The 15276-nt window shown below is 37.2% G+C and overlaps 1 non-coding gene across 1 annotated transcript; it reads right to left on the minus strand.

Moving 5' to 3' along the window:
• Positions 1 to 3296: 3296 nt before the first annotated feature.
• Positions 3297 to 3404, minus strand: LOC117802892. The gene has a single exon (XR_004626402.1). It is a non-coding gene; the product is annotated as a U6 spliceosomal RNA (small nuclear RNA).
• Between the last annotated feature and the right edge of the window lie 11872 nt (positions 3405 to 15276).

A 15276-nucleotide genomic window follows, 5' to 3' on the forward strand; every position in this document is an offset into this window, starting at 1 on the left:
CTTCTAACTCAAGGTGGAAAAGTAACAAGTCCCATTCTGGTTTCCCCTCCAAAGCAGTGTTTACCAGAAAGAAAAAAAATACTCATTTTTCAGTTCTCCATAAACTGGAAATTTATATTCACATTTAAATTCAGTTCTTTGTATTCATACTTTTATTTTTGTAGCAATCTCAAAGGGAGAGGAGAAAGTCTTAAATCTTTAACAAGTTTTGATAAATCAAATATAGTCATTATTATGGACAAATGGTGACCCACCTGAATTAAGGGGAAAAAACATGTATTTTTCCTGTGTCTTCTACTGTGCTGTGTGTTGTACATACAGCTTTTTATCTTGACGAAGTCCCAATAGTTCATTTTTGCCTTTGTTTCCCTTGACTTTAGAGATGTGTCTAGAAAGAAGTTGTTGCAGCAGAGATCAAAGAGGTTGCTGCCTATGTTCTCTTCTAGGATTTTGATGGATTCTTGTCTCACATTTAGGTCTTTCATCCATTTTGAGTTTATTTCTCTGTATGGTATAAGAAAATGGTCCAATTTCATTCTTCTGCATGTGGCCATCCAATTTTCCCAACACCATTTGTTGAAGAGACTTTTTTCCATTGGATGTTTGTTCCTGCTCTGTCGAAGATTAGTTGACCACAGAGTTGAGGGCTCATTTCTGGGTTCTGTATTCTATTCCATTGATCTATATGTCTGTTTTTGTGCCACTACCATACTGTCTTGATGACTACAGTTTTGTAATACAGCTTGAAGTCTGGAATTGTGATGCCTCAAGGTTTGGTTTTCTTTTTCAACTTTCCTTTGGCTATTCGGGGTCTTTTCTCATTCCATACAAATTTTAGGATTGTTTGTTCCAGCTCTGTGAAAAATGTTCATGGTATTTTGATAGGGATTGCATGGAATGTATAGATTGTTTTGGGTAGCCTAGACATTTTAATGTTTATTCTTCCAATCCATGAGCATGGAACATTTTTCTATTTCTTTGTGTGTTCCTCAATTTCTTTCATAAGTGTTCTATAGTTTTCAGATCCTTTTTTTTAAAGATTTTATTTATTTATTTAACAGAGAGAGAGACAGGCAGCGAGAGAGGGAACACAAGCAGGGGGAGTGGGAGAGGAAGAAGCAGGCTTCCAGCAAAGCAGGGAGCCCGATGCAGGGCTCGATCCCAGGACCCAGGGATCATGCCCTGAGCCGAAGGCAGACACTTAACAACTGAGCCTCCCAGGTGCCCCAAGAGTACAGATCCTTTACCTCATTGGTTAGGTTTATTCCTAGGTATCTTATGGTTTTTGGTGCAATTGTAAATGACATCAATTCCTTTATTTCTCTTTCTTCTGCCTCATTGTTAGTTTATAGAAATGTAACTGACTTTGGTGCATTAATTTTTTATCCTGTGACTTTGCTGAATTGCTGTATGAGTGCTAGCAATTTTGGGGTGGAGTCTTTTAGGTTTTCTACATACAGTAGAAAACTCTGCAAAGAGTGAAAGTTTGACTCCTTCTTTGCCTATTTAGATGTCTTTTTTTTTTTCTTGTCTAATTCCTAAGGCTAGGACTTCCAGTACTATGTTGAACGACAGCGGTGATAGTGGACATCTCTGTCATGTTCCTGACCTTAGGAGAAAAGCTCTCGGTTTTCCCCTGTTGAGGATGATATTCACAGTGGGTTTTTCATATATGGCTTTTATGATATTGAGGTATATTCCCTCTATCCCTACATGGCAGAGAGTTTTTATCAAGAAAGAGCACTGCATTTTATCAAATGCTTTTTCTGCATCTATTGAGAGGATCATATGTTTCTTGTCCTTTCTTTTATTAATGTGATGTATCTCATTGATTGATTTGTGAATGTTGAACCACACTTGCAGCCCAGAAATAAATCCCACTTGGTTGTGGTGAATATTCCTTTTAATGCACTGTTGGATCCTATTAGCTAGTATGTTGGTGAGAATTTTTGCATCCATGTTCATCAGGGATATTACGGGGTCTGTAATTCTCCTTTTTAGTGTGGTCTTTGGTTTGGGGATCAAGGTAATGCTGGCTTCCTAGAGTCAGTTTGGAAGTTGTCCTTCCATTTCTATTTTTTGAAACATTTTCAACAGAATAGGCATTAATTCTTCTTTAAATGTTTGGTAGAATTCCACTGGGAGCTCATTTGGCCCTAGATTCTTGTTTGTTGGAAGATTTTTGATTACTTATTCAATTTCTTTGCTGGTTATGAGTCTCTTCAGGTTTTCTATTCTTTCCCGTTTCAGTTTTGATAGTTTATATGTTTCTAGGAATGCATCCATTTCTTCCAGATTGCCTAATTTGTTGGCATAAAATTGCTCATAGTATTCTCTTAAAATTGTTTGTAATTTTTTGGTATTGGTTGTGATCTCTCCTCTTTCATTTATGATTTTATTTATTTGGGTTCTTTCTCTTTTCTTTTTGATAAGTCTGGTTAGGGGTTTATCAGTCTTATTAATTCTTTCAAAGAACCAGCTCCTAGTTTTGTTGATCTGTTTTACTATTTTTTTTAACANGGTTTATCAGTCTTATTAATTCTTTCAAAGAACCAGCTCCTAGTTTTGTTGATCTGTTTTACTATTTTTTTTTTAACNTACTATTTTTTTTAACAATTTTATTTATTTATTTGACACAGAGAGAGAGACAGCCAGCAAGAGAGGGAACACAAGCAGGGGGAGTGGGAGAGGAAGAAGCAGGCTCCCAGCAGAGGAGCCCGATGCGGGGATCTATCCCAGAACGCTGGGATCACGCCCTGAGCCAAAGGCAGACGCTTAACGACTGCACCATCCAGGCACCCCCTGTTTTACAATTTTTTTTTAAATTTCTATATCATTGATCTGCTCTAATCTTTATTATTTCTCTTTTTCTGCTGGATTTAGGCTCTATTTGCTGTTCTTTCTCCAGTTCCTTTAGGTGTAAGGTTAGGTTGTGTATTTGAGACTTTTCGCATTTCTTGAGGAAGGCCTGTATTACTATATACTTCCCTCTCTGGACCACCTTTGCTGCATCCCAAAGGTTTTGAACTGCTGTGTTTTCATTTTCATTTGTTTCCATGTATTTTTTTAATTCTTCTTTCATCTCCTGGATGACCCATTCATTCTTTAGCAGGATGCTCTTTAATAACCTGCATGTATCCGTGGTCCCTCCAAGTTATTTCTTGTGGTTGACTTCAAGTTTTAAAGCACTGTGGTCTGAAAATATGCATGGTAAAATCTCAATCTTTTTGTACTCGTTGAGACCTGATTTGTGACAAGTATGTGATCTATGCTGGAGAAAGGTCCATGTGCATTCAAAAAATATGGAATGCTTCACAAATTTGCCTGTCATCCTTGCATCGGGGCCATGCTGATCTTCCCTGTGTCTTTCCAATTTTAGTTAAATGTGCTGCCAAAGTGAGCACTGTTGAATGATTTTTAACTGTTTAATTATCTGACATATTGTATTTAAAGTATTAAAAGACCATCTTATCTACCTTTTGTTTTAAACCCCCTTTTTGTTCATCTTTGTTTTGTCAAATAATAGTTTAATTCAAAGGAAACAGCCAGAGAAGACCAAATTGCTATTTTTTTCTTCCCTTGGATTCTTCATTGAATTAAATCATAATTAGGGCTCATTTTCAAGTGTTTGCCCTGGTGTTTTACCTTCAGTAACTATAAAGCAGATGCTGAAACATTAAACCATGTGCAAAAACAGTTTATACAAATTACAAAGAAATTTCTGCCAAACGATACATTTGGAATTGGAGATTTTGGAGCTTCTCTGCTGCCATTGGTGTTGAAGTCCTGCAAATAAGATGTCGTCTGACCTTGGCCTTTCTTTTCCATATCCTGGAATCAATTCTGTTATGACATCATCAGTTGTGCAGCAAAAACTGCTAAGTTTTGGAATGAGCTCTATATACTACATGCCAAAGTAATTTCATATGATTTGTAATTAGAGTTTAGTGAAGAAAGATTTTATTTCATTGTTCTTAATTTTGTCATCATGAAATAAGTATATGCTTCCATATCACCAAAGAGTCAACACCAAGTATGGAAGTTTTAAGACAGGTCAAAAGGCAGGTTGGTTTTAATATACTATTAATGAAGTCAAAGAACCCCCTAAATTCCTATACTTTCAGCAGGTTTTTCTTCACCTGGAGAAATTGAGGTCCATAAGCTCTAATGACTTGTTCCCCGACATCGGCTGCTTCTCTCATTGGCCATAAGGGAGTTCAGAGAGTGAGAATTTGCTAGCACACACCATTAGTCTTGGGCCCACAGGAAAAATTGGGTGCTTAGTACAAACAATATACAAATAAATGTTTCACTAATTTTTATATTGCATGTGTTGCCTCTACAGATGATATTAGAAAAATGGCAACTTAGAGGTGATTCTATAGGTAGGTTCATTGTTTAACAACCTGAGTCATAAATGTTCGGTATCATTAACTTCTCTTATTAGCAGTGAAAAGTGCTTTATAAAATATAGCCTGAACAACAATGTGTTTTAGGTCCAAGTGATTGGTTTTATATTTTCATTAATTAATACTGAATCCTTGCTTAAAGGGATATTCATGGTTCTGATATTATGTGATCTTTCCTTGATCAAAGAAGGAAGTTGTATATGTTTTGTTTCCTATTTTCTATGGAGAAATGAGGTCATTTTTAAAAAGAAGATTCCATAACCCCTTACTAGCTGCATGGGGGGAACATTCTTAATCACCCTCAACTCAATATAGTTGGATAACTATAAATTGGAGATGACAGTATATTCCTCTAGAATTTATTGGTAAGTAAAATGAAATATGCCCAAAGATAAAGTGCTTAGAACAATTTTTGGAACAAAGTAATAATAATTTTTAAATTATTAAAGTAATAACAACCATTCTTTTTGTTATGTTATGCATTATTCTCTTATTTGAAGATTTTCAGGAGAGCTACCACTAGTTTTAGTACCATACGCAGAAATTCTTCTCCTGAGCAATCTGTGTCTTTTTATCACAAGGCCTGCGAACTATGTAATGATGACATTTGTGTGAGAACCAGAACTCTTAGAGCCAGGTTGATACCCCAATCTCCACCCCTCAAACATATTTGTACAAATCAAGACAGTCTCGACTGTTTTGCAGTAGCAAAGACATCAATATTTCAGGGGTTTCACAAGACAGTAGTTTAGCTCTTGCTCCCACAAAGAATACTGTAGACTGTACAGAAGCTGTAAGCCGTAAGCTGTGAGCCAACAGCCAAGCTGCACTGATGTCATTGTTGTCTTGCACAATGGAGCTAACTCACTGCGTCTCCACCAATTATTACCATCTCTTTCCAACATCAAATTCAGTGGCATAATGTTGGTAGTCTGAAATCAGGAGTCACTTACACCTCAGAAATCAGCAAATTCTACTACAGTTGTGTTTTCTCGTTTCAGAAAGCTGGCTGCTGGACATTTATCAACACGCTTTACGTTAATAAGCACTTTCACGAGCTTCCTTGCAAAGTAAGAACATGGAAATTCCCACACTGGCTTTTGAGTGCTTCCAGCTAGAATTTAAATGATTCAAAATAAGTAGAGGAAGTTATGGAGATACTGTTTTAGATGGGGTAGAAGGCTTCTCTGCAAGGGATGAAATTTAAGTAAAGAGGCAATCCATGTGGCCAAAGGGGAAATGGCAAATACAAAGACTGAATTATGTTTGAGAAATAGCAGGGAGGCAGTATGGTTAGAGAATTATTTGAAGAGTGGTCAGAGATGAAGTCAGAGAAGTAGCCAAGAGTCAGTTCCTATAGGGCTTTGTGTGCCTGCATAAGAAATCTGGACCTTATTCTAAGTGAAATGACGATCCACTGGACAGTGTTGAGAAGGGCAACAACATTAAGTGACTGCAGATTTTAACCACCATTTATAGCTGTCCTTTTAAAGAATGATGTCTCTGTTTCTGAATTAAGCAATGGCAGGATGGTAAGTATAATTTCCTGAGCAGCAAACACTGGAGGAAGAGCAGGGTTTGGAGGGCACAAGTGCAGGAAATTCGCAAGCTCAGTTCTTTGTACTGTCAGACCAGGATCTGAGTGCAGAAATAGGAAACTAGAAGATATTTTGATATATTTTATTCATATATGTTGACCTACTTTAGTCTGAGCAATACACTGTGATGAGAATAGAAAATAGAAAGATGTTGAACATTTGCGTGAGGGGCAAGATTTGTATGCAGTATATTTAAGACAATTTCCTACAGTGACCTTCACAGAAAAAGAAAAAGATTGAAACCAATAAGCTTGGAAACTCAGTGGCTCTGAGGCCATTCAATCAGGATAATAGACTATTTCAGATGTGTCCTTGAATAAGTAAGCAGAATGATTCACTCTGTGAAAGAATGCATCCACACCTGAGGTTTGGGCTCTGACTAGTATGCTTTCTCAGATTCTCCTCAAAGAATATTTTCTCTCATTTAAAATTTTATTCTTTCAGGTGCCATCACTTATTCATCCCATTTATCAGAATTTTATTATGAAATTCTTTTAAATTTTGTCTAGGGACCTTTTTTTTTTTAATTCAGTGCATCAGTGGGCAAAATATGGACAGTTCTTGTTCACGCCAAAACTATTCTATTAGTGCTTCTCTTCCACCAAATCATTAGGCATTTTTGATGCTTTTGTAACTACACAACTTATTGGACTGTTATAAATTGCTATTTGCCCAGATTCTCTGGGGATATTCTCAAGGTTTGTTTTCATTTGTTATATTTGAATATGATGGACAGATCCAAGATTATTATCTATAGTTATGCACTTTAATTGAATATAATTTTGAATGATTATTTTAGTTTTAAGAGTTTTCAAACACTGAAGTTATCATTCTCTTTGTGGTAAAGGAGGGTAACGCAGCCCTTCCCTTGCTTGTAGCTGGACCTCTATCTGTGTGTACATGGAGCTTAGAATCCAACACGGCTGTCTTCCTGAAGGGCCACAGCCCTTACTAGTGTTTTCTATGGTGAGGAAGCTTGTGCACTGGAGGATACTGGATGCTGTTGGAAGCTTGTGTTCATTTTCCGTTTTGCTCTTCATTCTTGTTTTTTTATTCAAATACTGGCTTTTGTCTCTATGAGTCTTTGTTTTGCAGTACAAATTAAAAAGAATAATGGATATTAGAGTTTTTTTATTAGTAAATGTTAACATAATCAGAGAAGTAATAAGCTGACTTTAATTCATTAATTCTAAGCACCTTTAATGCTTTATTATTTCTGAAATCAACCCTATGAAGTGGTTAGTATTAATATTACTGTATTGTAAATACAATAATGCAGGCATAAAATTAAATTTGTTATAGATCACACAGGTAGAATATTGAGGAGTCCTCATTTGAACCCTGGAAATTTGACACTGAAACTCATTTCTTAGCCATCAGCATCACTGTTTGCTTTACTCTGTGCTGTGCTGGGATGCACATCAGATGCAGGTAGAAAATCAACTATGTGTCATATGTTGTAAAGAAATCTGACAACATATAAAAACTAATAAGTCATGTTTTCCCAAGCTTCTTACTCCATCAACTGCCTACACCAGCATTTAGGCAGAAGAGTGTATTTCCTGACTTCAAAATCAGTAAAATAGCTGATTCCTCCATTAAAGTAACTTTTCTTGACTTTCAATAACATCTAGAAACCACACTCATTCCTCTACCTTTGCCCCTAGTGGGCTTCACTGACTTCCTAAGATTCATGCTGTCCTTTTATCCTCTCGCTATTTTCCTTTAGTTTGAGTAAAACAAGAGCAAGGGACGCCTGGGTTGCTCAGTCAGTTAAACATCTGCCTTCTGCTCAGGTCATGATCTGAGCATCCTGGGATCAAGCCCTGCATCAGGCTCCCTGCTCTGTGGGGAGACTGTTTCTCCCTCTCCCTCTGCCTGCTGCTCCCCCTGCTTGTACGTTCTCTCTTTGTCAAATAAATAAATAAAATCTTTAAAATAATAATGATAATGATGATGATGATGATGATAATCACAGTAATAATAAAAGAAAAACAACAGCAAGCCCAGACAGACTGAAAATGTCTTGACACAATCAGTTGTGCGTTGCTGTGGCGAGGAGCCGGCCTCACAGCTGGGCCTTGCTGTTGTGTTGAACGTAAACAACTTCACAGAACAGTGGCTCAGACAAGGTCACTCTGCAACTGAGAGATCAAGAAGAAACAAAAGCACTCTCTAATCATATATGCAAGAACATTGTTCAAAGCATGAAAATGAGCAAACCTCCCCTGATAGCAGCTAACATCCAGGACTGCGGCCCTGTCCTCCACTGCATGGTTAGCCTAGCTTCATCCTACCAGCCCCACAGATCAGATTTATTCACGGACCCATCACAGACTTATCCCTCTCCCCTGAGAACATCCCATCTAAGTCAAAGACCTACTTCTTCAAGCTTGGATAGAGATACCTTGGAATCCCTGCATTCCCAAGAAATGAAGCTGGAAGTAAGCACTGAAAATGTGCAGGGAAAATGGGAGACAGGGTCTCCTTTCCATAGACATCAGGAATGGTGTCTTTGTCGCTCAGCTCTGCTTTATTTAGCTCCTCTTTTTTGGCCCAATAATATTACTAGCCCTAAAGCTAAATAATTATATGTATTTAGTTTATTATCTGCCTCCTTTTTAGTCAGATATCCATGTTGGTCCAGTCAGTGGTGACCAAGAGGTGTTAAGTCACAGAGGACAGGTGAACTTCAGAAAAAATATTTGTGAGTGAGTTCCCTGCCTTCCAAAGTATCTTTAAATTAAATAAATAAATAAATAAAATCACTACTCTAAAGAAAAGTTGATGTTTCTGTCCACTTATCTTGATTCCTTCTCATACAATGCATAAACCATATTAGTAGATTAAGGTACACCTGAAAATGATATATTAGTAGAAGTCTTAAATTCAGGGTTATAAAGTGAAAGTTAGTTACCCAAGAACACAAAAGTCAATATACTTGCCACCAAAATTTGCTCAGAGAGGCACATGTATTTCCCATTACAGATGGCCAACATAGCATGGCCACATTTCATTTTCAGTATTATATAAAATCACATGTTAAATTTAGTAGAATACAAAAACATATACATTCAACTACCTGAGTACAGGAAATTAGAATGTATATGATTTAATAACATGTGGTTATATTCTTCTTTATATTACTATAGTATGTAGCCATATATTGCCAAAGTTAAAGAAGATTGAATACAAAGCTAATAAGCCCCATGATATTTTAGTGTAAAACAATCCAATTGATTCAGATACATAATCAGGAGAAATAAATTCACGTAAGTGAGGAAAGCAGATGACATGCAAACATGAGAACAATCTCACTACTGTATTCTCTTCGTTATTTGGACTATTGTTGGATGTAGGACAAGTACTCAGGACTGGCTATTTAGACACACAGACATAGTCCACATGTGTACTATGTATACACATTACATATTATATTATATAAACACACAAGACACATACAACAAGTTTCCTAATAGCACTATTCATAATAGTCTTGATTGGAAACAGACCTAAAGTTTGCAAAAGTGATAAGTTTAGAAAATGCAGCACTTGACAGCCATGAGAATGAATTACTGATACATTGTAATGTGGATGACTCTTAGATATGTAATATTAGCAAAAGAAAGAAAATGGAAAAAGAAAACGTCCTATAGGTTTCTCTTTCTGTAAAGGTCTGAAACAGGCCACGCTACCTGCTAGTGGTGGAGGTCAGCCTCAGGCTGGTGTGGGGGCCGTGCCAAGAGGGCCAGAGGCCGAAACTGTGGGTGCTGATAACGAACATTATATTTCCTGATTTTTGTTGTAGTTGCCTGGATGTTTCACCTTGTGAAACTGATTCGTACACTTTCCTATATGTATGTTATGTTTCAGAAAAATGACTAAAGTGATTTAAATTTGTGCGTCCCTAATTGCAGATGATGTCAGACCTCTGTTCCATGCTCCCTTGATGCCCATATGTCTTCAGTAGTGAACTAGCTCTTCATTTCTTTCTTCCATGTTTAATTAGGATTGTTTACTTCTAGATCATTTAGTTCTGAGAGTGCTTGTATATTCTGTATCCTGTATCTTCACCAGACATGTGGTTAAAAATACTTTATTTTGTACTCAGGAGCTTAGCTCTTTATCATTTTAATGGTGTCTTTCACAGAGCAAAAAAAATTATGAAGTCCAGTTTTCAATGTTTTTTCTTTTATGATTGTGCATTTTCTGTCAACTAAACATTTTCTCCCATGCTTTTATTTTCTAAAAGTTTTATAGCTTTTATATTTTACATTTAAATCTGTGATCCATTTTGTACAAATTGTGAGACTTTTTTGCCTGTGGACATCCAATAGTTCCATCATAGTTTGTTGAAAAGACTATCTTTCCTTCATCAAGATGCTTCTGCACATTTGTTAAAAATCAGTTGGGCATATTTATATGGGTTCTGGGTTTATTCTGGCATATTCTGGGTTCTGTGTTTCACTGCCCTTCGGGCTTATCCTGTGCAAAAATACACAGTCTTGATTAATACAGCATTATAGTAAGTCTTGAAATTCAGCACACTAATTTTTCCTTTTTATTCTTCTTTTTCAACTACCATACAACCCAGCAATGATATTCCTGGGCATTTGTCCCCAGGAAGTAAAGATTTATGTTCAAACAAAAGCCTGTCCATGAATGTTTATAGCAGTTTTATTCATAAGAGTCAAAATGTAAAATCAACCCTACCCTTCCACACAAAACAAACTGCAGTGGACGACACCTCAGCAATTCAATGTAAACAAAACGAACTGCTGTTGCACCCAAAACACTAGATGAACTTTCTGAGAACTATACTGAATGAAAAAGCCAATCAGTAAAGATCATTTAGTGTATTATTGCCTTCATACAACATTCTTAAAATAACCAAATTATACAAATGGAAAAGAGATTAGTGGTTGTCAGGGTTTCAGGAGGGTCTGAGGGGGACAGGCAAGGGGGATTGGCTGTGAGAGGAGAGTATGAGGAACCCTCTCAGCGATGAAAATACTCTTTATCTTGACTTTCGTGACCTGCTGGCAAGTATTGCAAGGTATTGGTGCTACAAGAGAAACAGGGTAAAAAGTACACGAGATGTTTCTTTTCTTAAAGTGGCACGTGAACCTACAATTGCCTTGAAATAAAGACAAAATGTGCCTACGCAAAGCAAACGAGGGAGAGGAGAGACCCTGAAATGTAGAGTGTGCATAAAGAATGAGTAGTTACGAGATACAAGATACAAAAGGAGAAGAGTTTTAAGAAGTGAGGAATGACTGGGAGTGCGGGGGTGCAAAATCAGCAAAGACAGGGGCCATTTCCATGGTATTTACTGTTCTATTACCAGCTATAATCAACACCAATCATCCACTGTAGAAAATAACTGAAAAAGACTATAAATAGAAGAATGTCAAATGCCTCAGAGAGGCAATTTGTATTCGGACTAAGGAGTGATAGACTGCAAATATTTTAACAGAACGGAGAAGGACATCAGTGCTGTCACGCATTTAAGAAAGGAACAATAAATGAGGAATAAGAAATTGAGAATCAAACTAAATTCAAAAAAGCCTGGCCATGAAGAGTGGAAGGGAAATAAATTGCTGAAAGAAAACACAGTGTGGAAAGTATTGTTCATAAGACATTTTCTATGATTTATTTTTATTAATGCATGTTTTTTATCTACTATTCATATGAATATTAAGTAATTTGGACATTTTAAGGTTGAAATTATACAGATAAAATAGTATCACCAGGTTACCCTGTCATGTTGACTTGGCACCCACCACCTCACTAGTGAGGAGACTTCATGCCAAGAAGTTGCATCATATAGACACAACCACTGCGCTCCTGGGTGGCAGCGCTGATACCCAGCACCCTTGAGGAAATCAACAGTATCTGTTAAAATAAGGTAGAAAGAATGAGTGGCAGATAAAGAAAACAACATGCTAACAAACAGATCTCTCCTACCACAAAGCCCATTTCTTTCTCCTATGTCATGCTCTGTATTATGATTAGGTCTTGTAAGGAAAATAACGTTCTCCCCCAAGTATTCAATAACATAGTTTAAAATAAATGAAAAAAAATCAAAACCAACACCTTTTTCTAAGCTGTGTTTGTACCCAGGATACGTTAATGTTGGAAATAGGCATCCTGATATCCATTTTCCTCACACACAGATTTCTTTGTAGCATCAGTTAATCTGCAGGTTAAATTTTATACCATAAACTCAGTCAGTACACAAAACGCTGATCGGGTGAACCTGTGTCCACCCCACAGCTGACCATCTGGAGTCTGGATTTAGAATAGGATTCACAGATTTGGGGGAAAATGGGGGCGAGGATGACAGCAGCTCATCATAATTCAGGAAATGTGATAATAAACATGGCAGCCGTCTATGATGACTGAAGAGAGCAAAATGAATATAATCAGGTTTATGATCCTATTTATTATTTTACTCTTTTTTTTCAACTTGTATATACATATTTTATAGCAGTTTGTAGCTTTTAGTGTTAATATTATAACTACTGCATAATTTAATTAAAATAACTAGGTCATCTCATTTAATGATCATTACTTTGACATTTTTTAAACTCACAGTCTTTTGGAATTATCTCCATTTTGCACATCATTAGATATGGGTCCATTTTAGAAGTTTCAAAAATCATTACCTTTAGATTCTCTCTTTAATAATATCTCTGAAGCTCAAACCCTTTGGCTTTCAAATATTTTCTTTCTTTAAGATAGCCCAACATAAATCTATTAAGTTTGGGTGTAAGGAATATTTATTTCTATGAACCTTGAAGTAAATAAATCCAATGGGAAAAAAGAGTCTCGATATATCCCCACCACTTATTTGGATAAATGGTTAGAAATGCACTTTATAGTGAGGCTCACCAATTGATAATATCTGTGGTCGCATGCCCCACCAGTACTCACTTCCTCCTGATTTTATTATTCCTCCTTAAAAATCAATAGACAAAATCTTCAGAAAATATTAATTCCACGTTGTGACTCTGGGAAGGAGTGCAGATCTCATTAAAAGCAGTAACCTTAACATAGTTCAGATTGCCTTTCCTTAAATTCAGACCTGAGTGCTTTCCTTTAGTAAGCAGATAAACAATCCAGCTGTCCTTCCTCCCACGCGTGGCGATGGAGTCCCGGGCATGGGCACGTTTCTTCCAGTTAAGTCTTTATGTCAGTAGGAAGACTGTGCATCAGGACCTCATGTGGATATTAGAATTTTCATGCAGGAAGCTGAAGAGTATGAAATGTTGCAAGATGATAGTAAAGGCAAAATCCCTGCTCAGAGCAGAGCACATTTCATGCTTTGCATATGGAAACAAGTTAGAGTTCACTCATGTCTACCATGTTGCAAAGTGGTTTATTGTTCAGTCTGTTGGCTTCAAACAGTAAGCGGGTGAACCCACCACTGCACCTGGATCCAAGTGAGTGAGTGAGCACGGCACTGCACCTTGAAGCACCCAGGGCCAGGGGCTCATCACTCCCTGGTAATATTAATCCCAGCTCCATCTGACACATGTTACAATGTCCGTGAGTTACTGTTTACGGAAGAATGTGCAGAGCCGTTCATGCTTTCTTCTTTATTTTTAATTCTTAGCATCAGTTCTGTGACTCTGCGTAACCACACAACTACATCAAAAGGTGCTTGTGACTCTGCTGTATCCAAATATCCACTCTTAGGCTCCTCATCCTCACAGCTGAACATAGTTGCAAAACACACACACTCACACACATACACACACACATACACACACACACACAGAGCATTCTACTGACTCATCTCACTTAAAGTTATGACCACATGAGCAGTTATAATTATGTCCAGAAGTGACACACTATAATTATCTGTTCACTCTCCCCTTTCCCAGATGCCTATCTCAAACTTACTCCTGATGCCATCTCAACCACATTTCCCTAATCTTCATTTCAATTGGTGTTCTTGCTAATTATTAAGTAAATTATAGCAACAAACAGAGAACTTTTCCTGGCAGTCATCGCCACATCCACCACCTACCAGCATCTATGCCCATAACTTCTGCTTCCCTAACTGCTCCCATTAATCGTGTGTGCGCGTATATTACTTCCAAGACAAATTTTGGCCTTTGTACTACTGTGCCATTCCCACTAATACTTCTTTCCTCTCTTCCTGTTATTCCCACTAATTACTCTCCTTTTTACTGCATTATTACCATTGCTACACAAAAATGCTCTTATCTCTTCCATTAACAAAAAGGCATACTTGAAAGTATGATCAAACAATGACTTTCAGATCACATAGCTGTGAACACAAATTCTAGCCTGGGCACTTACCAGTAGATGACCTCAGGCAGATTATTTAACTTTTCTAAAACTCAATCTTTTTAGTTCTAAAAGACAGATGATAATTCTTGTCTTACAAGGTTGTTGTGATGTTGAAATGGGATCATATAAAAATGCTATTTTATAGCATTTGGCACCAAGAATATGTTTAATAGATGGTAGATGTTGTTTTCCAAAAAAAGAAAAGAAGGCATACTTCCTTAACACCACTTCATTCTCTGTCATTTTGCTAAATCCATTGATCAGTTCTCAATCCTTCAGTAACTCAAGCTTCTGCAACATTGGAGGTACTCCCTCAGTTTGACAGACTCTTTTTGGCATCTATGCATTTACAGCTCTGCAAGTTTTGCTGGGTCCCAGTACAAGGGGCATCTTCCTTCGTCATGGCACATCTGTCACTCACACAGACAGACACAGAGGGCAGCAGGTGCCACAATGTAAGGATTGTTTTCTAATCCTGGTCCCACTAATACCACTATTGTTAGTTGAAGCAAGGTGCCTCACCTGCCCAATTCTCCTCCTGTCTATGGGCTGCTGCTTCTCTTCTTCAAGTTTCTTTTCCATCTAGCCTTCCAGTGTCAGGTGATTCTAGGGCTTAGTCTTGTCTCTTTTTACTTACATTATGATTTATAAAACCATGTGACAGACATTTCCACACGTAGATCTCCAGCCCAGTCTTTTCTCCTACCGTCTACTGCATTTCTGATTTTATATATTTCAAATACCCTAGTATGTGTCTTCAATGTAACATGTTTAATGTTAAATCCTACATTTCTGAACCACTCAGGCTAGATTTTCCTACTTGTCCAAACCATAATTGATAGCACCTCCAAATTTCAATTGCTGAGGCCCAAAACGTTGTATTCTCTTTCATTCATTAATTTTTGTTTCCTCACGTTGCATCCAACCCATCGGAAAGTATCCAGAAT

Source organism: Ailuropoda melanoleuca, chromosome 6 (assembly GCF_002007445.2).
Source record: "Ailuropoda melanoleuca isolate Jingjing chromosome 6, ASM200744v2, whole genome shotgun sequence".
Lineage (NCBI taxonomy): Eukaryota > Metazoa > Chordata > Mammalia > Carnivora > Ursidae > Ailuropoda > Ailuropoda melanoleuca.